This window comes from Pseudopodoces humilis, chromosome 19 (genome assembly GCF_049639895.1).
Source record: "Pseudopodoces humilis isolate 2021_Gansu_Grassland_sample_001 chromosome 19, ASM4963989v1, whole genome shotgun sequence".
NCBI lineage: Eukaryota > Metazoa > Chordata > Aves > Passeriformes > Paridae > Pseudopodoces > Pseudopodoces humilis.
Window position 1 is genome coordinate 2,549,355 of NC_142218.1, and position 12,133 is coordinate 2,561,487.

The window sequence follows — 12,133 nt, forward strand, 5'->3', positions numbered from 1 at the left end:
TGGGAGGTGTCCACACAAGCTTCTCTTCTGCAGGCTGAGCAGCCCCAGCTCTCTCAGCCTCTCTCCAGAGAGGGGTGCACACCTGAGGGGGGCTCTGGGCAGTTCTCTGCTGACAGGCAGGAGTTTTGCTACTGTGGTTTTGGTGAGACAAATGCTGCTGTCTCTTGGCTATTTCCACCCCCAAGACCCAATGGGGGAGGTGACAACCTCAAATTTTGACTCCAGAATTACACCTCCACCAACACAACCCTGAGCTGAACACCCTCACTGGGCATTTCTTGTCTGCAGATGCATCTGACTCCTCAGGAAACTCCCTCAGCACTAAAGCCTTTGGCAGCTGGATTAGCCCAGGAGGTGCTGGAAAGGGAAGCATTGTCAGGGCTGCTTTTCCCTGTCAGAGATGCCTTCACACACAGAATCCTGCAGCTTTCCTGCCAGTGGGCTGGGCACAAACCCCTCGCTAAGCTGAGATGTCTTTTCTGTAAAGTCAATTACTTCAGAAAATCCAGCAATACAATGGGCATAATGCAATTATTTGGAATTGATTTCTAATAAGCTTATGAATAGACATGTGGGCAAGTTCAAGTTTGCTGAGGGAGTTTATAAGAATAGCTGTCACATTCCCATTAGCTTCCATCCCAGGGGATTTCCCTGCACTCTGCAAATCCTGAACTCACATCCCTAAAGAGGAAGTGTTGCCCAACACCCACTTGCCTTTTGCTTGGGAAATCTGCATTTAATTCCTCTTTCCACCACCAGCACAATCCTCCACAAGTCTTCCAACAAAGCAAAGAAGAAAAAACCATGTGTTCCTTCTGTAGGAGACTGGGAGGAGGGACCCCACAAGGAACGAGCAGGGACAGGAAGATGCAAAACAAGGTGAGAACCTGGGCTAGGGGAAGGAACCATGGCAGGGGCTAGAATGGCATTTAAGGTCCCTTCCCACCCAAACCATTCTGGGATTCTCTAAATTTGAAAGAAGCCCATTTGCACCAAAAACAGCCCTAGGAGGGAAGGATCAATCCTATCTCTAGGCCTAAAGTGGGAGACATGTCCCACTGCCAGCGTCTCTCCGTGGGCTTTAAAGGAACATGAAAGGGAAGAACATGGATTTACACTCGCAGCTTCTCACAACCTAAAGCTCCTCCCCACTCTGCCACGAAGTCCCAGCACAATTCCAAGCTGTGGGCATTTGGATTCCAGCAGGAAAGCCAAGTGAGGATGGCAGCAGCAGCACAGGGATGATAAGGAGCCCGGAGTGTCTCCAGGAGGATGCAGCCAGGGAGGAGGGGATGGAGCCGGGCACAGGGCACAGATGGCAGAACAGAGCTCGGTCCTGTGGGCTCACAGGGGCTCCTGCTGCCTTCATTATAACGTTTTAATGTTTTCTGATTCTGCTTCTGCACTTCTCCTCACTCCTGGATTTCTCAGCTTCTCGGAGCTGAGCTCCTTTGGGATCCTCCCTCATGGGGAGTCCCACTCATCTCATTCCCCGGGTCCAAAGAAAACTCCAAAGCTCCTCAGGATCTTGTTTCTCCTGTTTATTATTAGGATGTTATCACAAAACTTGCCAGGTCTCTCCAGACTTTCTGCACAAGTTTAATTCACTACAACCTGGCACATTTTGGCTCTGATGGCACAAAATGGCCCCAAACTGTGCAGCCTTTTTATCCTTATTCTTATCCAATTAATAATAGATACATATATTATTTTTCTTAATGACCCCTCACCTGTGTGCTTCACTGTGACAATTTCTATCCAATCACCTACTATTACCCAAAACCCTCTAGAAGAAGAACAGAAGAAGAAAGAAGAACAAGAGACAACACCCTAACTCCTCCATCTTGTTTTCTATTTTCTAAACTATTTTAAACTCTAAACTTTAACTTTTTCACCCAGTGACTTAAGAAAACTCTCTAATCTACACACTCACACTTTTACCTTTTCTATCTAACTTTAACAGTTGTTTTCATGTAACACCATGAAAACATGGCCATAAATTTCATGTTATATGAAATTCAGTGTTCTCCTGGATCTCAGAGCCAGGCATCAGAGACCAGGGCACACACTCTGTGTCTGAGACTCCAACATTCATCAGAAACTTTATGTGCTCACTTTGCAAAGCTCCAGAGCCAGCCAGAGGCAGGAGATGCCCAGGGAAAGAGAAATGACAACAGCAGGAGCTTTAAGGAGGCTGCCAGGGCTGGTGTTGCCCTTTCCTGCCCAGGGCAGCCTGGCCCCAGGAGAGATTTCCTGGCAAATCTAAATAAGGCTGAGGCACCCAAGTGAAACTGAAGCATTTATGCCCCCTACAGTAAATATCTCCTGCTCTGTAAGGAACATGGAATCATGGCTTTATTTATTTTTCCTTCTGAGATGAGCTTCACATTAGTTTGCAGACTAGGAAAAGCAGCAGCAGCATAGAGATGATTGTGCTGGAATAAATCCATTTCTTCATCTGGCACCCCTCACATTTATTTGGCCTCCTGGTCTATCCTTTTTTAGGTTTTTGGGGGTTTTTTTGATTGTTTTTTTACAATTGAAATGGACATGAAATAAACCTGACCCTTCTTAATTTACATGCATCTCAGCTGATGCCATTTGAAGAACAGTTCTCACTTTCTAAGCAGACCAGATAATAATTAATAGACTGGATAATTGCACCATCAGGCCTGCCATTTTGCATGAATGGGGATGTGTTACTTTAATATTTTAAAACTTCCCAGATTGTTTGAGACATATGGGGATTTTAGAATATTTACTGTGCCAGGCTGCTGAAGGACCAGGCTTAACTGAAGTTATTGTAATCATGCCATTGTTTTCGAAAAACCCTGAAAAAATAGACATTGTAAAGAAATATTGACAGACTCCAGGATGGGAACTGGGAAATTGCTCCATTAGAGCACGTGTGTATTACAACATGAGGCAATTATTAAATTAACAGATGGCACAGGCTGCTCAGAGCCCTGCAAACAGAGCCCAGCAGCAAGTGAGGAAGGGAAATTCATGCTAATGCAGGCAGGAGCCTGAATACCCCCTCAATCACCGGCCCGTGGGAATTCCAGGGATTAAAGGGATGCCTTGGTCTCCCAGCAGCAATAAAGTGATTAATCACTCGCTAATGGAAATCTGTGCATTCCCCCACTCCCCCCAGTTTATGGCAAATTGGTCCCCTAAAGGTGATTTTCCTGGTTCCCCCAGCAGCAGAGGGAAAATAGAGAGGAAAGAGAGAAGTCACAAAATAGGATAACGCAGATCTTCACCCAGGAGCGAGTCTGGGAACGCTCAAGGGGGACACAGCAAAGTCCAGGTCACCCCAGCACCTCTCCTGGAGGGATCCCAACCACATCCTGCATCTCCACCACAAACTGCTCCGCAGCACAGCCCTGGGGACACAATTCCTGTCCCTGCTCTGCGCATGGAGGAGGATTTTGAGCCTCCAGGAGAGGGACTCTGCTCCTGCCGCTGCGGTTCCTCAGCTGGGAGGAGTTTAATCCTTGGTAATTCCAACAGCAAAAGCTGGAGAAAGGCTCATTAGCCTGGAGGAAGGAACAGGAGCTTGGGAAGGGGCTTTGCTCAGGGGACAGAATTGTTTGGACAAAGCTTCAGAGTAGGAAAAGTGGGATTTACCATGGAGGCATCCAGGGCCTCTCCCTGGAGTGCCTGTGGCCAGAGCACTTTCCTGGGCACATGGCTGAGCCCCTAAATCCCCTCAAGCACCAAGAAAATTCAGATGACACCAACTTCTTGGGCAGTTTATAACCCCAGCCTCTATTTTCAGCATGAGAAATTCTGCATTAAGTGGAAAAGCGAGCATTGAGCCACATGAAGTATTTAGGAGCTGGATTTTTGGGAGATGGACAGTGAGTGTTGTTTCAGCTCTCCAAAGCTCAAGAGTTCCTTGAAAAAGTTTGGGTTTGGCTGTCACATGGAAAAAGAAATCAATCATTCACACCACTCAAGAAATTATCACCCTTTTTAGAATTAATTTGTCAGAATTGGAACCCTGGGGTTCAATTCTAGCCCAAAATAGCTGTTGCATTGTTCCAGACTTTTCAATATTTACTAATTTCAGATTCTATAAAATATAAGTAAAATTTCTCTTTTTTACATTTTTTTCCCCCACTCCTGGCAAGGTCTGGTCCACACACAGAGCTCCCCTGGATGGCAGCAGGGATTAAACACAACCTCTGCCTGAAGGAACTATTGGGTTTTAAGAATGAAATAGGCAATGGGTGCTTGGAGGGGCTGTACCCACAGCCCAGCCTGATCCTCCCCTGACACAACCCTATGTCATTAATATACCTGTAATTAACTTTTATCTTCTGATTTAAAGATAGCTTAAAACTCAGAACTCTTCCATTCTCCCAGACTGGGGATGATTTACCCATGAAGAACATGGAAAACAAGGACACTTTGGAGATTTAGGAGCCCAAGCTGTGTCTCAGCAGGGCCATGGAAACTCAGGCATGCTGAGGGCCAGATTCCCAAAGGCATTTGTGGGTTTAGGGATGCAGATGGACAGGGGCTGCTCAGAGGCACAGACAGGGAAAAGGATGGTTTCAAATCCAGATGCAGGAACAGGAAGAGCTCAGATGAAGGTCAGGGATCTCAGGCTGTGACCCAAGAGCTGTGGGGAGGGGACAGGGCATTGAGGACCATGAGCCAGGTCAAGGGAGTCCACAGGGGACTTAAAAAATCACTTTCACCCACACAGCTGCACAATCCACAGTTCCCAAGTGTTTGCTTCTCCACCCAAAGCTGAAGTAGAATCCACAGAGATTCTGGAGATGTTTCAAAATTCCTGGTCTGACCCATTTGGAAGACCCAGACTCCATCAAGAAGGGCAAAACAACCCTAATGATCCTTCTCCCCAAAGAAATAATTTATGCTTGCAGAGAAAGTAGAAACTGAACTGGGCATTATGAAAAATTCTGTGTAGCTGCAACTACAACCCAGATAATTCATTTAGGCTAAATATACGGCTGTAATTGAAAAATCCAAATAAGGGATGCATATGCATTGATCCATATGATTTAAATCAAGCTATAAAACATCAACATTATCCAGCAAAAGCTGCTGAGGAAACAGCAGCCAAGCAGAATATGAAATTCCAGGGAGACCATTGCACTGGCTGGGAGGAGGACTTAATTGATTTTGACAAAGAAACCTATTTGCTGTTTAATTGATTCCTACTCTAAATTCCCAGCACTTTCAGACCTAGCAGAGAGAAGCTGCAGAATAGTGATTACCCAGAGCAAATTACAGCTGGCCAGGGTAGAGTACTTCAGGTCTGGTAATTCTCTATTTACCAAATTACTGCGCTGTGGATTTTCAGAGAAACACTAAAATGAGCTCACAGAAGCACACAAATCATACTGAGTTACAGGAGGGTTGAAAGAGCTGCCAAGGCCCCAGAAGGACCTGGGGGGAAGCAGTAACATCCCCACTTTATCCCAAAAGTGTCCCTGCTCTTCTGCACCTCTTTAGGGTACAAGAGCTGTGTTTGCTGGGAAGGACGGGCTCAAATTGTGCCAGTGATGTAAAATCCTCTTGGAATCCCTTCCCAGCTTTGAGAGGTGTCTGTGGCACACTTCCCCATGAGTCTGCACCACTGACTGAGCTCCAGGGTGTCTTCCCTGCTCCTGGAGAGAAGCTGCTCAGCAGCCCCAGGAGCAGCAGCACATCTGGGTACAGCTGTGTAACCCCAAGTTAGGCTGGAGCCCCAGGGCTGCTTCCCCTCTCACATCTCCAGAGCCTTCCCAGGGGCTTCCTGGGCATCACTGAGCCTTTGCCTTCACATCAGGGATGGGGGGAGAATGATTTCCTTCCCCCTTAGAACAGAGAAGCAGCCCCTGTAAGTCAGGCACTGCACAGTGATGGTGTGAAGGTGCTCAGCAGAGTCATGGAAATGGAGAAGGGACCTCAGAAATTGCTCAGGACCTCAAAATTGGGAAAAGAGACAGAAATGGGAAAAATACCTCAATGCTGCTCTCCACAGCTGCCTGAAAGGAGATTGTGGCACCGGGGGGGCCACCCTCTCCACCCAAGCAGCTGCAATAGGACATGGCAGAACAGCCTCAGGTTGTGCCAGGAGAGCTTCAGGTTGGAAATGTGGGAAAAATTCTTCATTGAAAGCCTTGGAAACGGCTCCTTGGGACAGTGGTGGAGTCACCATCCGTGGAAGGTTCAAAAAGACAAAAAAAGAGCAGATTTCACAATCTGGAGTAGGAGGCAGGATGGGGCTTGGTCAAAGGTTGGGCTTGATGGCCTTGAAGGGTCTTTTCCAACCCTACTGTGATTTCCAGGATGATGAGGAATGCACAGCTGGACACGTGGAGCCAAGCACAGCTCCACGGGCCCTTTCCTGTGCTGGGGCTGTGCCAATTCCAGCTGTGACCAACAAGGAGCCCAGTTCCTTCTGCTGCCAGCCCTGCAAGCACAAACCAGCACCCCCAAGGCATCACCTCACTGTCTGTTTCCCCAACACCTCCCTAACAGTGACCAATGCACTCAGGGCAGAGATTTCTCCATTTGAGAAATCCCTTCCCATTTCTGAAGGCCTCCCCCCCTCCCAGCTCACCCATTTGTCCCACGGTGCCAGGCAGAGCTGGGGCTGGCACACTCCTCTGCCACAGGGAAGCAAAGCTCCATGGAAAGCTGGGATAGAAATGTGACAATTACAGCCCAGACAGAGAGAATAAATCACTGGCTTTGGTTCAAAATAATTAAGGAAAGGATGTTTGGAAGTGTTAAGGGGCAGGCTGGACTTAGGAAAATATTATTATTACCTGGCAGGAGGGTGCAAGCAGTGGGGGGTGTCAGGCTCTTCTCCCGGGGAAGAGGGGACAGGACAAGAGGGGACAGCCTAAAATTGCAGGAGGGGAGGTTCAGATTGAAACTGAGGAAAATGCCTTCACTGAAAGGGTTGTGAGTATGGGAAGAGGGTGTGCAGGGAAGCAGTGGAGTCCCTGTCCCCAGGAACATTCTAAAAACGTGTGCATGTGGCACTTGAGGACGTGGGTTAGTGGTCAGTGTGGCTGATGGCTGGACTCAGTCTCAAAGGCCTTTTCCAAACTTAGCAATTCTATGGTTCTGTGATAATTATCATCAATATTTTAGGACAGATCTCATTCTTTCGGGACTTAGACACTTCTTCCACCTCTCCTGCTGAAAGCAACAGAGCACAACCACCTGAAGACCTCACCTCAAACCTCATCCAGAGCTGGGACTTGTCCACAAACCACTGAAGTTTTCTGTAACCTCCAGAAAATGCTGAAGCCTCCTACAGCTCAACCAGTTTGGGAATGTAGATGACAAACTCTGCAGGTTGACCTTTTGCAAGCTCTCCCCTCATTAAAAGCAGAAGCTCTGACCATCCTCACCAGAGCCATGGCCTGAGGGCTCATCAGTGACTGAACTCCTCGGTGCTTCCTTTCAGAAAGATCTGGCAGACCTGGAGCCCCCCCTGGAATTTTTCCCCCTCACAGATGCCCCGCTGCTGTGGGTGCCAAACTAGAAATGGAGCCTCTGATCTGCTTCAGCAGAGAACAGCCTGAAAATTTCCTTCCTCCTTCCAACAGAGCAACTTCCCAAAGCAAAGCAGTCCCCAGCCAAAGGAGAAGGAGCAAAGAGGAGCAGGGCTTTGCTGTTAAGGCTCACTGAGCTGCACTTCCAGCTGAATTTCTCACAAATTCCAGAGAAAGCAGGATGGAAACTATGGTTTGGATGTGAAGGGACTTCAAAACTCAGCTCATGCCCCCTTCCAGTATCCCAGGTTGCTCCTGGCCCCATCCAGCCTGGCCTTGGACACTTCCAGGGATGGAGGTCACTGTAAGAGGTTCCCAAGGAAAGGAGCTTTGAGAGATGAAGCTCAGTGAGGAGGGATAACCCCAGAAAAGGCTGAACCCCTCCACCTCCCTGCAGTGCTGGGGCAGGCCATGAATTACAGGAGTCCTGGAACCCCCATTCCCAGGGCCTCCCCACCCTCCCAGGGAACAATTCCTGCCCATTTTCCCACCTGTATCTCCACCCTGTCAGTTCAAAACCATTGCCCTTATCCTGTCAGAGTGCAGCAGGACTGATCCTTCCCTGCTTTAGCCACTTCTCCAGTGCCCAAACCATCAGTGAAGCACAAAACCCTTCGTGCTCTCTGCACCTGGGGCTCACCTGCCCTCCTTGGGGGCACGGTTCAGCCTCCCCAGGAGGATGAGGGTCCCCAAAACAGCCACAACACCACACGAACTGAGTGTCACACCCTGACCTGCTGGGGATCAGTGGGAGGGGACACAAGACACAGCCAGCAGGAGACATCACACGCAAAAAGACTCCAAACCCCTAAAACTGCTTTTTTCTATTCCACAAACTGGCACAGGTGTTCCCAACCCATCTCTCACAAGGTAAACACTGCATTTGGGTTGTAATTTGTTTAGCAAACCTTGCATTTCCAGCTGTAATTACCCCATCGAGGCAGCTAAATGAAGATGGCATTTCAAGTGACCTTCAGCTCCCAGCTGCAATCACCATCCCAAGGGAGAGATGGAGCAGGGAGGGGAGGCAGCACAGGGTTCCCCAGGTGAGAGGTACCTGGATCTGCCAGCCAGGTGTTCATCCAAAATCAGCCAGCTCGAGGCAGAGCAGGGTTTTAGGGAGGACAGCAGGCACAAACCCAAAATGTTGGATTTCTCTGCTGGGAAAAAGGCCACTGGAGTTGGTATTTTCCTCAGCTGGGAGAGCTCAGGATGTGTTTCCTCACAAAAACATCCTGCAGAGCCAAGGTGTGTGAGGACAGTGCCCTGCAGGATGGTCCATGCAGTGTAAATATTTTGGGGCTCCTTTTGCAGGGGAATAGGGGAATCAATGTTTCTCCAACACTCCCTTGCCAAGGGGCAGAGATGGCGTTTTGCCTCGCACTGAGACACCCAGTGAATCAACTTGATAAGATACACACACAGTGCCCTCAAAATAACTGTAAAAAAGGAATTTCCAGCTCCCTTCCATCTGTTTCCTCTCCTGCTCTCCAGTCCTCTGCACCCTGCTCCAGGTGAGCCCCATCCCAGTCCAGAATTCCCTGCTCCCATCCTCCAGATACTCAGTTCACTCCTCCTCCTCCAGACTCACTGAATTCTCACCTTTATTCCAAATCCATCTTGGAGGATTTTCCACTGGTTTTCCCTCTCACCTGCTCCCCAGCTGTCCCCAGCCCTCCTGCTGTCTCCTCCTCCAGGTCTCCTTTTCCCACTCCACCTCACCCCAGCCTTAGTCCCAAACTCCTCCCCAGCCTTCCCAGCTGTTTCTTTCCCAGATAAGCACCTGTGTCCTCTGGGGCTCCCAAACCCACACTGATCTCACCTGGCCACTGCAGGCTGCAGGCACAGAGAGCAGGGAAATCCCTCCAGGGCTCTCTCCCCTGCCCTGTGTTATAAATGAAATTAGAATTTTGACAACTAGGTCCTTTGAGTTAACAGCAGTTTAGTTATAAATTAATACAATTTAGTGAATTGAATAGTGACTTGGTATAAAAGAATACAATTTAGTAAAAGAACACAGGTTAATAAAAAATACAATTTATAGATATAATTTGCCAGTAATTAAGTGTGATCAAAGCATAAGCAAAACTGACTGGGGTAGGGGGAGGGCTTCTCACCCCACCTCACAAAAGCACTTCAAGCTAAACTTATATACTGTGTATTTATCCATATTCATTAATGTTACCTGTAAGTTTCCTTCTATTTCTGGTTTTTCTGACTTCACATCACTTTTCTTCACGGCACACGCCTCACTTGTTGTTAGGGGGTCTTCAGTCTTCTTTTGGGGGTCTTTTGGTGAAGGCTTCTCCTCTTCCTCGTTGTCCCTTGGATAACCTTACAGGTTTGCACATGTGTACTAAGTGTTGTGTTATGTAAATCTACTAATTAATCTTACATTTAATAATTTTTAGGCCCAATGCCTAAAGTCATTCCAATTTTGTCCATCTCAAGGTCGTTTTCATCTTGGGACATCACTTATCTTCCAAACTCCATCCTGTACCTCAATTTTAACATGTAACATCTGTAGAGGGGTGCATCTGCTTTGTAACACTGATTCTTTTGGTTGCTTCTAATAATAACTTTAATAACAGTTACAATTTAGTTAGCACCAATCAATTCCATTTATTCCAGCTGGAACACTTGGCTTGCTCTAATACAAGGGAAGCTGCAGTAGGAGAGGGGACACAAGGAAAGCACAGAACCAAGTGCAAAGCAGCAGAACAGAGCTCCTGCCTGCCCACATCAGCCACCACAATCTGATTTTGCTCCCACACTGACCAGCCACAGCCACTTCAACCCATCCCATTCCAAATGAATTCTTGTGAGCTCTGAGCATCTTGAATTTTCCCAATCCCAAGAACTGAAGGTGACACAGAAGTTGGAGCCAGACAGCTCCTGGCTGTGCAGGGCCTCACTCAGCTCCCCGAGCAGCCCTTCAGGGAGGCCTCAAACCTTTTATATACTCGGTGTATGTTGCAGCAATCAATAACACAGCTCTGGAGAAGGGATGACAATATCCAAGACTGACAGGAAACATGAAAGGGAGAAGAGGAAATTAAGCCCCTTGCAAGCAACTACAGAGCTCTTGCCTTCCAGCACTTGCTGAGAGCTTCACTTTCCCAACCTACTGCCTTAACAAAGCTGCTTGGGAAACTCTCCTTAAGCCCTTCCCTCTGCCAGGCAGGAAAACACGGACACAGCTTGGTTAATGCCTCCTAATTTCACTGATAGAAGTGTCAGCCTGCTGGAGCATGCCCAAGGGGGCCTGGAGGCAGCAGCAGCACACTCAGGCCCTGACCCACAGGTCAGGCACTGGGGCAGAGAGCAGCAGGGCTGGGAGGAAGAACAGCAGCAGGATGTGGATGTGAGAGTGAAATCATTGCAGTGTTAAGAAAACCGGCAGAGGGATGTGGTGGCATCCACCAAAAGTAGAACAAGAAGCAAGTGCCCCCTGTTGAGTGCATTTAAAGTTGAAATCAGCCCAGAGGCGAGCTGGCACAGGGGCACAGCGGCAGCAGGGGAGGGTGAGACACAAGCACCAGGGCAATAATGACCAGAATCAAGGAGCCCTGCATCACTCCCCAGGGCTGCTGAGAGCCAGAGGAGATGCCTCAAGGCACATCTTCCCTGCCAAGGTGTTTGCTTAGGGTTGTCACATTACCAACACATTTCTCATTTCTATCCAAAACTACTCAAAACAAGCATGGATAATCAGACAAGCTTGGAGACAATGAAGAACAACCTGGATACTTTCCCAGAGCTCAGAGGAGCTGCAGCCCTAAACACTGCAGGAAGCCAGTCCATTCATCATTCCCAGCTTCTCCCACCTCTATCCCCTGCTGTTTCTGCAGCATGGATGAGAGCAGCTCAAATAAAAAAGTCAAACTATTCCCATGTGCAGCTGCTCAGACTTTTCCCTTCTAGTTTGGTGTAAGAAGTTTCCATGGCTCCCTGAATCTTGGGATGTTAAAGAGTGAAAGAGGGAGAGGCTTCCACTCCTCAAACTCTGCTTGAGGAGCCTCCTCTTTTCAAGCAGAGCTTTAGGAGCTGCCACAGGAAGGTCATTTCAGCCTGTGGTAGCTCTTCTGCTACAGTCTCGGTAGCCTTTTTTGAGGCTTTTTTAGCTTTCCTGGGCTCTTCATCCCTCCAGCACAGGGAGATTCTGGCCACACACAGGACTGGAGTTCCCAGAGCATCCCAGGAGCTGTGGGCACAGGCAGCCAGGAATATTCTCTGTAAAGGGATTTAATGACCATGCAAGAACACATCCCACTGATCCATGGGCAGGAGCAGCAGGATTTGCTGGGCTAAGCACTATGTTAGCATAGCTCAGATGTGCTGCACAGACAAATCAATACCAAGTGCAGGAATGCCCAGCTATTCCTTTAAAAAATCACTTTTATAATCAGGCAAGTTTACATTTCAAGCATTCCTAGAGGTAAGATACAACTTTGCTATTAAGAAGACAACACACAGTTTATTCCCACCAAGCAGCAGGACTGGCTGCAATATCCCCAATTCCCACTCCCCAAGTTCAGCAGCAGTTACAGGAGGCAGAACTGCTGAGCTTTTTTCCAGGGAGAATTCCCCCTGCAGCTGAGAGC

The 12,133-nt window shown here is 48.2% G+C and overlaps 1 long non-coding RNA gene across 2 annotated transcripts in view; it reads right to left on the reverse strand.

Annotated features, from left to right (window-relative positions):
- LOC148182795 (uncharacterized) overlaps positions 1-12,133 on the reverse strand; it is a 114,543-nt gene that overhangs the window by 101,673 nt on the left and 737 nt on the right. The window lies entirely within an intron of this gene.